Source organism: Cricetulus griseus, unplaced genomic scaffold (genome assembly GCF_003668045.3).
Source record: "Cricetulus griseus strain 17A/GY unplaced genomic scaffold, alternate assembly CriGri-PICRH-1.0 unplaced_scaffold_2, whole genome shotgun sequence".
NCBI lineage: Eukaryota > Metazoa > Chordata > Mammalia > Rodentia > Cricetidae > Cricetulus > Cricetulus griseus.
The window spans coordinates 3894033-3909100 of NW_023276919.1; positions in this window are offsets into that span (position 1 = coordinate 3894033).

Below are 15068 nucleotides of genomic sequence, written 5' to 3' on the forward strand. Positions count from 1 at the left end.
TCATGGAACTTAAGTAACAACCAATTGCACAATTCATGGGTCTACGAAGAAATAAAAAAGAAATTAAAGATTTCCTAGAATTCAATGAGAATGTGGACACAACATATCCAAGCCAATGGGATACTCTGAAAGCAGTGTTAAGAGGAAATTCATAGCGCTAAATGCCCACATGAAGAACAGGAGAATAATCACACTAGAGATTAAACAGCACAACTGAAAGCTTTAGAAAACAAAGAAGCCAGTAAACCCTGGAGGAGCAGAAGCTAGGAAATAATCAAATTGAGGGCTGAAATCAATAAAATCAAACTATAAGAACAATACAAGGAATTAATATAACAAAAAGTTGGTTCTTCGAGAAAATCAACAAGATAGAAAAATCTTTATCCAAACTTACCAAATGACAAAGAGTGAACATGCAAATTAATAAAATCAGGAATAAAAAGGGGGTCATAAAAACAGATACAGAGGAAATCCATAGAATCATCAGGTCATACAGGATAAGGCCAAAATTCTGGACAGATTTCACTTTCCAAAATTAAATCACGAACAGATAAGCAACTTAAATATACCTATAAACTAATGAAAATGAAGCAGTCATTATATGTCTCCCAACCAAAAAGAAGCCCAGAGCCAGATGACTTCAGTGAGAATTCTACCAGAAATTCAAACTACAGCGAATACCAATTCTCCTCAAAGTATTCCAAAGTATTCCAAAGAAGCCACAAATACCTTGATACCCAAGCCACACAAAGACACAACTAAGAAAGAGAACAACAGACCAATATCCCACATGAACATTGATGCAAAAATTCTCAATAAAATATTGGCTAATAGAATCCAAGAACACATCCGAGAAATCATCCATCCCGATCAAGTAGGCTTCATCCAAGGGATGCAAGTTATGGTACAACATAAGAAAATCCATCATTATAATCCAACATATAAACAGATTGAGGGAAAAATCACATGATCGCCTCACTAGATGCCGAAAAAGAATTTGACAAACTCCAACACCCTTCATGATAATTCCTCTAAAATCAGGTACAAGTCAAGGCTGTCCACTCTCACCATACCTCTTCAATATTGTCCTTGAAGTTCTAGCTAGAGCAATAAGACAACAAAAGGAGGTCAAGAATATACAGATTGGAAAGGAAAAAATCAAACCTCCACTCTTTGCAGATGATATGATAGACAACATTAGTGACCCAAAAACTCAACCAGGTAACTCCTACAGCTGATAAACACCTACATCAAAGGGGCAGGATACAAGATTAACTAAAAAATCTGTAGCCCTACTATATCCGTATGACACATTTGTGGAGAAAGAAATCAGAGAAACATCACCATTTAAAATTGCCACAACAACATAAAATACCTTGGAGTAACACAAACCAAAAAGTGGAAACCTGTACCATAAGAATTTTGAGTCTCTAAAGAAGGAAATTAAAGAAGATACCCGAAAATGGAAAGAACTCACATGCTCTTGGATAGGCAGGATCAACATAGTAAAAATGGCATTCTTGCCAAAATCAGTGTACAGATTCAATACAATCCCCATCAAAATCCCAACACATTTCTTTACTGACCTTGAAAGAACAATTCTCAACTTTATATGGAGAAACAAAAGACCCCCGATAGCCAAAACAACCCTGAACAATAGAGCAACTTATGGAGGCATCACCATCCCTAACTTTGAGCTCTATTACAGAGCTGTAGTCCTGAAAACAGCTTGGTACTGGCACTAAAATAGACAGGAAGACCAACGGAATAGATTTGAAAACCCTGAAATTATCCCACACACCTACGAACATCTGATTATTGACAAACAATCCAAATATATACTCTGGAACAAAGAGAACATCTTCAAAATATGGTGCTGGCATAACTGGATGCAAATATGTAGAAGACAACAGATATACACAAGCCTTACACCCTGCACAAAACTTAAGTCAAAATGGATCAAAGACCTCAGAAAACCCCTGCCACACTGAACCTACTAGAAGATAAAGTGGGAAATACCCTTGAATTAATCGGTACAGGAGACCGCTTCCTGAACATAACACCAGTAGCACAGACTCTGAGATCAACAATTAATAAATGGGACCTCCTGAAACTGAGAAGCTTCTGTAAGGCAAAGGACATAGTCAGCAAGGCAAAACGACAGCCCACAGACTGGGAAAAGATATTCACCAACTCCACATCTGACAGAGGGCTGATCTCCAAAATATACAAAGAACACAAGAAGCTATTCTCAAAAACACCAAACAATCCAATTAAAAAATGGGGTACAGAACTAAATAGATAATTCTCAATAGAGGAATTTAAAATGGCTGAAAGACATATAAGAAATTGTTCAGCATCCTTATCCTTCAGGGAAATGCAAATCCAAACAATTCTGAGATACCATCTTACTCCTGTCAGAATGGCTAAAATCGAAAATACCACTGACAATTTATCCTGGAGAGGATGCGGAGAAACAGGAACACCTCTCCACTGCTGGTGGGAGTGCCAACTTCTACAGTCACTTCGGAAATCAGTATAGCAACTCCTCAAGAAAATGGGAATGAGTCTACAACAAGATCCAGCAATTCCACTCCCAGGCATATACCCAAAAGAAGTACATTCATATAACAGGATATCTGTTCAATGATGTTCATAGCAGCATTATTTGTAATAGCCAGAAACTGGAAGCAGCCTAGATGCCCCTCAACTGAAGAATGGATACAGAAAATGGGGTACAATTACACAATGGAGTACTACTCAGCAGAAAACAAAATGGAATCTTGAAATTTGCAGGAAAATGGATGGAACTCGAAGAAACCATTCTGAGCCTGGTAACCCAATCACAAAAAGACAAACATGATATGTACTCACTCATATGTGGACCTGCTTTATGATACATAGTAGTGACTGTGCTTTATCAGAGCTCTTTTTAATGATGTTGCTCAGAATGGTTTCCTTCGAGATGATGATTGAGAAGCTAATTTAAAAAAGTGGTGCCAGGTACCACAAGAGTAATAGAACTGTGCTGTTTTTCTGGGATTTTGTTTTTTACTTTTTTTTTAATGGAGAGTGCTGGATGTCTCTACAATTTTGTTCAAATGACTGCAGAACCTGGAAAAGCTGTTGCTGCTTTTGATGCATAATATCATGCCATTGTTGGTCTTTTTATATAAATATAAACATATATATATATATATATATATATATATATATATAATTTGAAGACACAGGGTTCTAAACAGTGGAAGGGAAGAAACTCCCACCCAAAGGAGTAAATCTGAAACCACAGGTGATTCATCGATTGTGGTGGTAGACCTCAACCTTGGGATACATACCGATCTGATGGCGTGTCTCACCATTTGGTCAATCCCCAAAATTATGTCTGCTATGTCCCTCTCAACTGAGCCTGGCTATGGAGAGTTCACATACAGAGAGCCTCCATGACTTTGACATCTCCAGAGTTGGTCATTTGTTTAAGTGTAAGGGGAAATCTCAATATGGAGATGGAGTATTGAGCAATGCAACACGAATCTTAGAAAGTCCATGAACTTTAGAGTTTCTGACATGGTTGGAGAGGATGAGTGGGGCAGACAGGAGAAGTGATGAAGAGGGTAATAGGAAGACACCAGATGGCAGTTAGCAGATTGGAATTAGAAGATGACAGAGAGAATAATACATAAGGAGTGTGTAGGGATCTATCTTTTAAAGGGGTCTTATTACCCTCACTGCAGACTTAGTACCCATGGAACCCTGGACTAAACAGAGTAGTGGCAGATTGAGTACATGCTTCCAAATGTAATGGGCAGGATCTCCCAGAGAGAGAGATCCCAGATGAGATGGAAAGGACTCTGGAATCATTGATAGGCTGAATACTAATTATCAGGAGTGCATCGTTTTTGGAACTCTTTGCCTGGATCCCATTCAGCTCGTTGGAACTCACAGGAATATTTTGGTTTTACAAAAAACAAATTGTAGACACATCAGGTGCCTCTTTATGATAGAAGTGCCTTGGCTGAAAGCATTCTCATTTTGGAATGGGAAGGGTATATGTCCTCCAGTGAAAAACACCTTAATTTTGCCAATGTGAAGATGTTTAGCATGCTCGTCAGTACTAGAACTGAGAGAAAAAAATACAGGGAGAGAGAGTGATGGAGTGAGAGATAGATAGATAGATAGATAGATAGATAGATAGATAGATAGATACAAACGGACAGATAAAAGCTCAGTTTAGGTGGAGACCAGTCATAACAAGTATAGCTCCTTGTATTCACCCAGGGTGCTGAGGTAAAAAAAGAGGACCAGGCAGAGAGGGAGACAGAGAGAGAGAGAGAGAGAGAGAGAGAGAGAGAGAGAGAGAGAGACATTGAGAGAGAGACTTTGGGACCCAACATCTCAGAATACCGAGTTAGGCTTAACTCATGGACAATTGTGGAAGCAAAATTCGCGAGAAGTTGAGACTACACAGGGTTCAGAGCAGTGGAGGGGGAGAAATTCCCAAAGGCATAAATCTGAAACCAACAGGTGATTCAGCGAATGTGGTAGTAGGCCTAATCTTAGGAAAACACACCTACCTGATGGGATGTTTCAATGTTTGGTCAATCCCAGAAAAAGATCTCTTCGATGTCCTGCTCTACCGAACCTGGCTATGGAGAGAGTTCATAGAGAAAGAGAGAGAGCATCCAGGGCATTCACTTCTCCAGAGTTGGTCATTTGTTTTTATGGAAGGGGAAAGCTCACTATGGAGACGGAACACAAAGGATTGGAACACAAAACTTAGAATGTCCATGAACTTTAGATTTTCTGACTTTGTTGAAGATGGTGAGGGGGGAGACAGAAGAAGAGATGAAGAGGGTCAGAGGAAGATACAAGATAGCAGATAGCAGAGAGGAATTGGAAGGTGACAGATTGTAAGGCATCAGTAGTTGCTAGCAATCTGTCTTTTAAAGAGGTCCTATAACCCTGCCTGCAGACTTAGTACCCATGGAACCCTGGACTGAACAGGGTACTGGCTGCGTGAGTTTACACTTTCAGGTGACATGGGCAGTTACCCCGATGCCAGGCCCTTTCATTCCAAACTTCACTGATTATGGAAATTTGGGATCTTAGATTTGCAACATAGAGAATAGGATGTTAATAAGAATAAGGATGCTTCTTTTTGATGAAGTAGCATTGACCATCTTTGGGGGGTTGAGAATAGTGGGGTACTACTACATCCTGGATTACCTGGTGATGCACAGATTTCTAGATTGTGTGACACTTTCTGGGCATCCTAAGTCTCGGCAGCTGTCAGCAATGTAGGAGAAGAAGTTAAGTTTAGAAAAAAGTATTTCTGAAGTTCTGATGTCAGAGGGGAGTATGGTCTGATGAAGAAAGTTTTTCCCATGGAAAGTTCTCAGAGGAGAACAAAATCAATGTGGAAACACTGAGAGGCTGAACATGTTTTATCTGCAGTGAATCATTGAACCTTTTTCATGGGTCCCACTCAGCACCCTGGAACGTACAGGAATACTTTGCATTTGCCAACAACATAAGTTGGAGTCACATCAGCTACCTGTTTTTGATAGAAGCAACTTGGCTGAAAGCATTCCTATTTTGGATAGAGAATAGAATCTTTAGGACAATAAAAAAGCACTTTAGTTTTTCCATTTTAGAGTGGTTTAGCAATGTCTTCAGTACTCTGACAGAGAGAGAGAGAGAGACAAACACACAACGAGAATGATACATACAGATGGACAAAAGGGTCAGTTTTGAAGGGGAACATTCCAGAGCAAGTCCAGAGCTGTTGATATTCACCCAAGTTTCAGAGGCAAACACAGAAGGCCAGAAATTGATAGAGCAAGAGAGAGAGAGAGAGAGAGAGAGAGAGAGAGAGAGAGAGAGACAGACAGACAGACAGACAGACAGACAGACAGACAGAGAAGAGAGAGAGAGGCTCAGTGTAGCATGCAGGTAAATTGTAATGTAGGTAAAGTTGTAGAGGCCCACCAGGGTGAAGAGACATATACAGAGAGACAGAGACAGTGAGAGACAGATACACAGGGACAGAGACAATGAGTGATAGAGAAATAGGGACTGAAATGCCAAACAAGCAGACAGACAGACACACAGACATACAACCGTGAAATAGAGATGCCAGATGATGAAGAAAGGAATCTGGTATCACAGAGAGGATGAATAAAATTTGTCTGGAATGCATCTTTGGACCCATTTACATGGGTCCAATTCAGCTCCCTGGGAATTACAGGGATATTTTGTGTTTACCAAAAACATCAGCTGCCTCTTTATGATAGAAGCGTCTTGGCTGAAAACATTCTCATTTTGGAATGGGAATGGTATCTTTTGGACAATAAGAAAGCACCTTAATTTTGACATTGTTGAGATGTTTAGCATTCTCTTCCATACTCAGCCAGAGATACAATACAAACACACACACACACACACACACACACACACACACAGAGAGAGAGAGAGACAGAGAGAGAGAGATAGAGAGAGAGAGACAGAGATAAAGAGAGAGAGACAGAGAGACAGAGAGAGACAGAGAGAGGGACAGCGAAAGGGACATATACAATTGGACACTTAGGTGGAGAGCAGTCCAGAACAAGTAAAGATTCAGGCATTCACCCAGTGTGCAGAGTCAAAAACAGAGGGCTAGGCAAAGAGAGAGACAGAGACTATGGTTTAGTGTAGCAGGAAAACACCTTGCAAAGCAGTTAGAATTATAGACTCCCACCCAAGGTGTAGAGACATAAACAGAGAAACAGACAGAGAGAGACATTGATACACAGAGACAAACACAGAGATAGTGAGTGCTAGCGAGAGAGTTAGAGACTGAAATGACAGATTGACACACAGACAGTCCAACGCTTAATGTAGGCTAGGATAAATGCTTTATACATCCAGAGGTTAGCTACCAACATACTCATGGAGGAAGCTGTCTCTGCCTAATGAACTCAGTTCTGCTGCTGACATCATCTCTTGCACCAAAGTATCTACAGACACATGATCTTTCAATCTAATCTAAGAAATGGTATTTAAACCTTCCTGAAGAAGCTAACCATGGAAAAGACACATTTTTTACAGTAATGCGATTCCTTTGGTTCACTTAGTTCATTTATGTACTTCTTAGGGTATTTGATATTGCTCCAGAAAATGGCATTGAACAGTTTTTCCACGATATCAGTAGCAGATAGATTCTCTTAAACATAAGATGTAATTCCAATGGAGGAGGCTATAGGAGGCTCGGTTCCCAACATCTCAGAACACGGAGTCAGCCTTAACTCATCGACAATTGTGGAATAAAAAATGCCTGAATCGTTGATAGGATGCAGTGTTCCAAACAGTTGAGGGAAAAAACTCCCAAAGTCCTAAATCTGAAACCCACATTTGATTCAGCAATGTAGTGCTGGATCTCTTCCTTGGGAAACACACTAACCTCATGGGTTGTTTCATTGTTTGGTCAGTCCCAGAAAAAGAACTCTGGGATGTCCCGCTCAACCGAGCCTGGTTATGGAGACAGATCACAGAGATTGGGCCTCCCTGCCTTTCCCACCTCCAGATTTGGCCATTTGTTACATGGAAGGGGAAAGCTCGCTATGGAGATGTAACCCGGAGTAATGGAACAGGAAACTTAGAATGTACATGAACTTTAGTTTTTTGGACATTGTTGGAGAGGGTGAGTGGGGGACACAGGAGAAGAGATGAAGAGGGTCAGAGAAAGATAACAGAAAGAAGATAGCAGAGAGGAATTGTAAGGTGACAGAGAGAATAATAGACCAGGTGTGGGTATGGTTCTGTCTTTTAAAGGGTCAAAAACCGTGCCTGCTTGCTTAGAGATGAAATTTCACAGTAACAGACAGAGAGATACACAGGAAAAACAAAACTTAATGTAGACTGAGATTAGTGAATACCAGGTCCACATTAGAGTCCTAATGTACTTATGGAGGATTCTGTCTCTGACTCATGAACTCTGTCTTGCTGCTGAGATCATTGCTGCACCAAAATACCTGCAGTCCAATGATACTTCAATCTAATCTAAGATATGGAATTTAAACCTTCCAGGAAGAAGCTACCATGCAAATCTCAACTTTTTTTCAGTAAACTGATTTTCTTAGTCCTTGATGCACATCTTGATGGATATGCCTCCATAAAGGCAATGAACACTTTTTCCATGGAAACAGTAACTGGAAGGAACCCTTAAACATAAAATGCATTTGCCATGGGTGAGGCTGAAGAAGGCCTGGTAATCCAACTCTCAGAACTTAGAGACAGCTTGAACTCCTGGACAAGGGCAGAACAAAATGCGTGAACATTCAAGTTGAGACAGAATTCCTAAAAGAGGAGGGAAGAAACTTATGTAGGCATAATGCTGAAAACACAAATGACTCAGCGAATATGGAGATGGACCTCATCCTTGGGATACACACCAATCTGAAGGGGTGTTTCACCCTTTGGTCAATACAAGAAAATGATCTCTGCGGATACTCACTCACCCAAGCATGGGCATGGAAAGAGAGAGAGACCCTCCTTGGCTTTCACAGCAATGGTGTTTGTCTTTTGTTAACATGGAAGTGGAAATTATGAAATGGAAACTGAACACCGAGCAATGGAACACCTACTTCAGAAAGTCCAAACACCAAGGATTTCAAACAGTGTGGGAGATGGTGAGTGTGGGCGACAGGAGAAGAGACTAAGAGGCTCAGAGGAATAGCAAAGAGCAGATAGCAGAGAAGAGGCAGAGATGGAGAGAGAGAGAGAGAGTAAGAGAAAATAATAGAGCATAAGTGTGTCTGGATTTGTCTTTTAAAAGATTCCTTTATACCTGCCTGCAGACTTAGTAACCATGGAAGGCTGGACTGAACAGAGTACTACCTGAGTGAATGCATCATGGCAGGTGCCTTGGACATGCAAGCCTGATGCCTGGACCTTTCATTCCCACTTTCCCTGAATACTGAATGTTGGGGTGGAAGGCTTGGCAATTTAGGGAATAAGGTTATCAAGGTCTCAAGACTTCATCCTGTTGAAGTAGGGGCATTAAACATCATTGGGGGACCTGAGAAAGCTGTGGTACTATGACATACCAAAGTATCTGTTTGCTCCTTCCTTGTACAGGCCATGTAGCACACACTCTGGCCTCCTAGAACTTTCCAGATGTGAGCAGTGAAGGAGATGAAGGTAATGTTAGAAAAGAAATATTTCTGAAGTTCTTATATCAGAAGGATGACTGGTCAGATCAGGGAGTAGTTCCCGAGAGAGAGATCCCAGATGAGTTGGCAAGGAATCTTGGATCTTTGAGTCTGAATATTTATCTGGAGTGCATCTTTGGACCTGTTTATATGGCTACCATTCAGCTCCCTGGGATTTACAGGGATATTTTGGGTGTAATAAAAACATAAATTTGAGACACAATAGCTGCCTCTTCATGATAAATGTGACTTGGCTGAAAGCATTCACATTTTGGAATGGGAAATGTATGTATCGGGCAGTAAAAAGGCACCTTAATTTTGCAATAGTAGAGAGGTTTAGCATGTTCTCCAGTACACAGACTGAGAGACAGACAGACAGACAGACAGACAGACAGACAGACACACACACACACACACACACACACACACACACACACACACACACACACACACACAGACAGAGAGAGAGAGAGAGAGAAAAAGAGGGATAGGGACACATAAAATGGACAGGTAAAAGATCAGTGTTGGTAGAAACCAGTCCAGAACAAGTACAGCTGCAGGTATTCACCCAGGGTGCAGAGGCAAAAACAGAGGACCAGACAGTGAGATAGACAAAGACTGGCTTAGAGTACCAGGCAAACATGTTGAAAAGCAGGTAGAATTACAGATTCCCACCAAGTGTAGAGACATAAACATAGGGACACAGACCACGAGAGACATAGAAAAACAGAGAGAAACAGAGGCAGTGAGTGATAGAGTTAGAGAATGAAATGAGAGACAGAAAGACACACAGACAGGATAAGGCTTAGTGTAGGCTAGGATAAGTGCATATCACATCCAGAGGCAGGCTCCCAACAAACCCACAGAAGATGCTGTCTCTGCCTAATGAACTCTGTCCTGCTGCTAACATCATCTCATGAACCCAAGTTTCTGAAGCCCAATGATTTTTCAATCTAATCTAAGAAATGGAATTGAAACATTCCTGGAAGAAAATAACCATGTAAAACTCACTTTTTTTCCAATAATATGAGAGAATGATTCCTTTCTTTTTCTCATTCCATTGATGTACTTTTTAGGGTATTTTACATTCTTCCACATTCAGCTCCCTGGAACTTAGAGGAATATTTTGGGGATACCAAAAACATAAATTGGAGACAAATCAGGTGCCTCTTTATGATAGAATCGACATGGCTGAAAGCATTCTCATTTTGGAATGGTAAGGGTATATTTTGTCCAATAAAAAGCATCTTAATTTTGCCATTGTAGAGAGGTATATCATGCTCTTCAGTACCAGAACAGAGTGACAGAGAGAGAGAGAGAGAGAGAGAGAGAGAGAGAGAGAGAGAGAATGATAGTGAGAAAGAAAAGAGACTTTGGATTATTGTAGCCGGCAAACACATTGCAAAGCAGGTAGAATTATATACTCTCTCCAAGGGTGTAGAGACTCAGACAGTGAGAGACAGAGATGCACAGAAACAGAGACAGAGACAGTTAATGATAGAGAGAGTTAGAGAATGAAATGAGAGAATGTCAGACACAGTGACAGGTCAAGGCTGGGTGTAGACTAGGATAAGTGCATATTGTATGCAGAGGCATGCTCCCAACATACTCATAGAGGTTGCTGTCTCTGCCTAATGTACTCTGTTCTGCTGCTGACATAATCTCATTCACTCAAGTATCTGCAGTGCAATGATTTTTTCAATCTAATCTAAGAAACGGAAATTAAATCTAAGAAATTAACCATGGAGAACTCACCTTTTTTACAGAAATGTGATTCCTTTCATTTTCTTATTCCATTGATGTACTTCTTAGGGTATTTGGCATTCCTCCACAAAAAGGCTTTAAAGGGATTTTTCACGGTAACAGTAACCGCTAGATTCCCTTACCATAAGATATAATTCCAATGGAGGTGGCTGAAAGAGACTGAGTACTCAACATCTCAGAATATGAAGTAGGCTTAATTCATCGACAAATGTGGAGCAAAACATGTCCGAAGAGTTGGGACAACACAGGGGTCCGAAGAGTTTAGGTGGAGAAACTCCCAAAGGCATAAATCTGAAACCCACAGATGATTCAGCGAATGTGGTGGTGGACCTCATCATCGGGAAACACACTTACCTTATGGGGTGTTTCAACGTTTGCTCTGTCCCAGAAAAAGATCTTTGCAACATCCCGCTCAACAGAGCCTGTGTATGGACAGAGTTCACAGACAGAGAGCGTCCATGTTTTTCACATATTCAGGGTTGGTCATTTGTTTATGTGGAAGTGGAAAACTTGCTATGGAGAAGGAACCTGGAGCAATGGAAAACGTATCTTAGAATGTCCATGAACTTTAGATTTTCTGACATTGTTGAAGACAGTAATTGTGGGAGATTGAAGAACAGATGAAGAGAGTCAGAGGAAGATACCAGATAGCAGATAGCAGAGAGGAATTGGAAGGTGACATAGAATAAGTCATCAGGAGTGGGTGGGGATCTGTCTTTAAAAGGGGTCCTATCACCCTGCCTGTAGACTTAGTACCCATGGAACCATGGACTGAACAGAGTACTTGCTGAGTGAGTGCACCATTCCAGGTGACATGGGCAGTTAGTCCGATTCCAGTACTTTCATTCCCAACTTCACTGATTATGGAAATTTGGGGTCTTAGATTACCAATTTAGGGAATAAGGTTGTTAAGTTCTCAAGACTGCTTCTTTTTGATGAAGTGGCATTGACCATCTTGGGAGGCGTTTGAGAATATTGGGGTACCAAAACATCCTGGATATCCTGGTTGCTCCATGAATTTCAGATTGTGTGACACTGGGGCACCCTAAACCTCGGCAGCTAAAAGCAGTGTATAAGAAGAAGTTAAGTTTAGAACAAAAGTATTTCTGAAGTTCTGGTGACAGAGGTGGGTATTGTTAGATGAGGGAGGATTTACCCAGGGAAAGTTCTCAGATGGTGAGGAAAGTCATCTGAAAACACTGAGAGGCTAAACACTATTTATCTGACATGAATAGTTTGACTTTTTTGAATGGGTCCCATTCAGCTCCCTGTAACTTACAAGAATACTTTGCATTTGCCAAAAACCTAAATTGGAGACACATCAGCTGCCTTTTTTTTTGATAGAAGCGGCTTGGCTGAAAAAATTCATATTTTGAATAGAGAAGGGTATCTTTAGGACAATAAAAAGGCACTTTAGTTTTGCCAATTTAGAGTGGTTTAGCAATCCCTTCTGTACACTGACAGAGAGAGAGACAGACACACAGCCAGAAAGACACATACATACAGACAGACAAAAGGTTCATTTTTGGTGAAGATCATTCTTGAGTAAGTCTAGAGCTGCTGATATTCAACAAATTGCAAAGGCAATAATAGAAGGCCAGAGAGTGACAGAGCAATCGAGAGAGAGAGAGAGAGAGAGAGAGAGAGAGAGAGAGAGAGACATATAAATGAACAGATAAATGCTCAGATTAGGTGGAGAGGAGTCCAGAACAAGTGTAGTTCCAGTTATTCTCCCAGGGTGCAGTGCTAAAATGAGAAGAACATACAGAGACGAAGACAGATAATCAGAGAGAGAGAGAGAGAGAGAGAGAGAGAGAGAGAGAGAGAGAGAGAGACTTTGGCTTAGTGTGGCTGGCAAAAACATTGCAAAGCAGGTAGAATTATAGACTCCCACCCAGGGTGTAGAGACATATGCATAGAGTCAACGACAGGGAGAGACAGAGTTACACAGAGACAGAGACAGTGAGTGATAGAGAGAGTTCCAGAATGAAATGAGAGACAGACCAACACAGAGACAGGCCAATGCTTAATGTAGTCTAGGATAAGTGCATATCACATCCAGAGGCAGGCTCCCCATGTACTCATGGAGGATGCTGTCTCTGAATAATGTACTCTGTCCTGCTGCTGACATCATCTCATGCACCCAAGTATGGGCAGTCCAAGATTTTTCAATCTCATCTAAGAAATGGAATATAAACATTCTTGGAAGAAATTAACCATGGAAAACTCAACTTTTTTACAATAATGTGATTCCTTTCATTTTCTTATTCCATTGATGTACTTCTTAGGTTATTTGAAATTCCTACACAAAAAAAAGGCATTAAAGGGTTTTTCCACCGTAACAGTAATCGCTAATTTCCCTTAAATATAAGATGTAATTCCAATGGAGGTGGCTGAAGGAGGCTGGGTACCCAACATCTCACAATACAGAGTCAGGCTTATCTCCTTGACAATTATGGGAAAAAAATGCCCGAAGTGTTGAGATGACACAGGAGTCCGATCAATGGAGAGGGAGAAACTCCCAAATGCAAAAATCTGAAACCCACAGGTGATTCACCACTTGTGGTGGTGGATCTCATCATTGGCAAACAGCCTGATGGGGTGTTTCTATTTTGGGTCAGTCCCAGAAAAAGATCTCTGCGATGTCCTGCTCAACTGAGCCTGGATATGGAGAGAGTTCACACAGAGAGAGAGCGTCCATGCCTTTCAGAGCTACAGAGTTGGTCACTTGTTTATGTGGAAGGGGAAAGCTCGCTATGGAGATGGAACCCTGAACAATGGAACATGAATTTTAGAATGTCCATGTACTTTAGATTTTCTGACATTATTTAAGAGGGTGAGTGGGGGAGACAGCCGAAGAGATTAAGAGTGTCAGAAGAAGATACCAGATAGCACAGATCAAAGAAGATTTGGAAGGTGACAGAGTATAAGACATCAGAAGTGGGTAGGGATCTGTCTATTAAGCGGGTCTTATAATCCTGCTTTCAGATTAGTATCCATAGAACGCTGGACTGAACAGAATCCTAGCTGAGTGAGGGACCCTTCCAGGTGACATGCGCAATTATCCTGATGCAAGAACCTTGCATTCCCAACTTCACTGATTATGGAAATTTGGGGATCTAGATTTGCAACTTAGGGAATAAGGATGTCAACTTCTCAAGACTTCTTTTTGAAGAAGTGGCATTGACCATCTTTGGGGGTTTGAAAATATGGTTGTACTACCACATCCTGTATTGCCTGATTTCTCCACATATTTTCAGATTGTGTGACACTGTCTGTGGCATTGTATGCCTTGGCAGCTGTCAGCAGTGTAGGAGGTGATGTTAAGTTTAAAAAAAAGTATTTCTGCAGTTCTGGAGTCAAAGAGGAGTATGGTCAGAGAAGCCAAAGTATTCCCAGGGAAAGTTCTCAGAGGGGGAGGAAAGCAATGTGGAATCACTGAGATGCTGAACACTATTTATCTGGAGTGAATCTTTGGCCTTTTTGCATGGGTCCCAATCAGCTCCCTGGATATTACAAGAATAATTTGCTTTTGCGAAAAACATAAATTGGAGACCTATCTCCTGTCTGTTTTTGATAGAAGCGACTTGGCAGAAAGCATTCACATTTTGGATAGAGTAGGGAATCTTTAGGACAATAAAAAGGACTTAATTTTGCCATTTCAGAGTGGTTTAGCAATCTCTTCTGTACTCTGACCGAGAGAGAAACAGACACAAAGCGAGAGAAAGACACATACATACAGACAAAGGTTCAGTTTTGAAGGGGAACATTCCTGAGCAAGTCCAGAGCTTTTGATATTCACCCAAGTACCACAGCCAAACACAGAAACCCAGAGAGTGACAGAGAGAGAGAGAGATAGAGAGGCTCAGTGTAGCTGCCAGGTTCCGTGCCAAGTAGGTAGAGTTGTAGAACCCCACCAGTTTCAAGAGACATATACAGAGGCAGAGGAAGTGAGAGACAGAGATACACAGAGACAGAGACAATGAGTGATAGAGAGGTAGGGACTGAAATGTCAGACAAGCAGACAGACAGACACACAGACATAAAAATGCTTAGTGTAAGCTGAGATACGTGAATACCATGTCCAGTGCTGTCTCCCAACATACACATGGATTG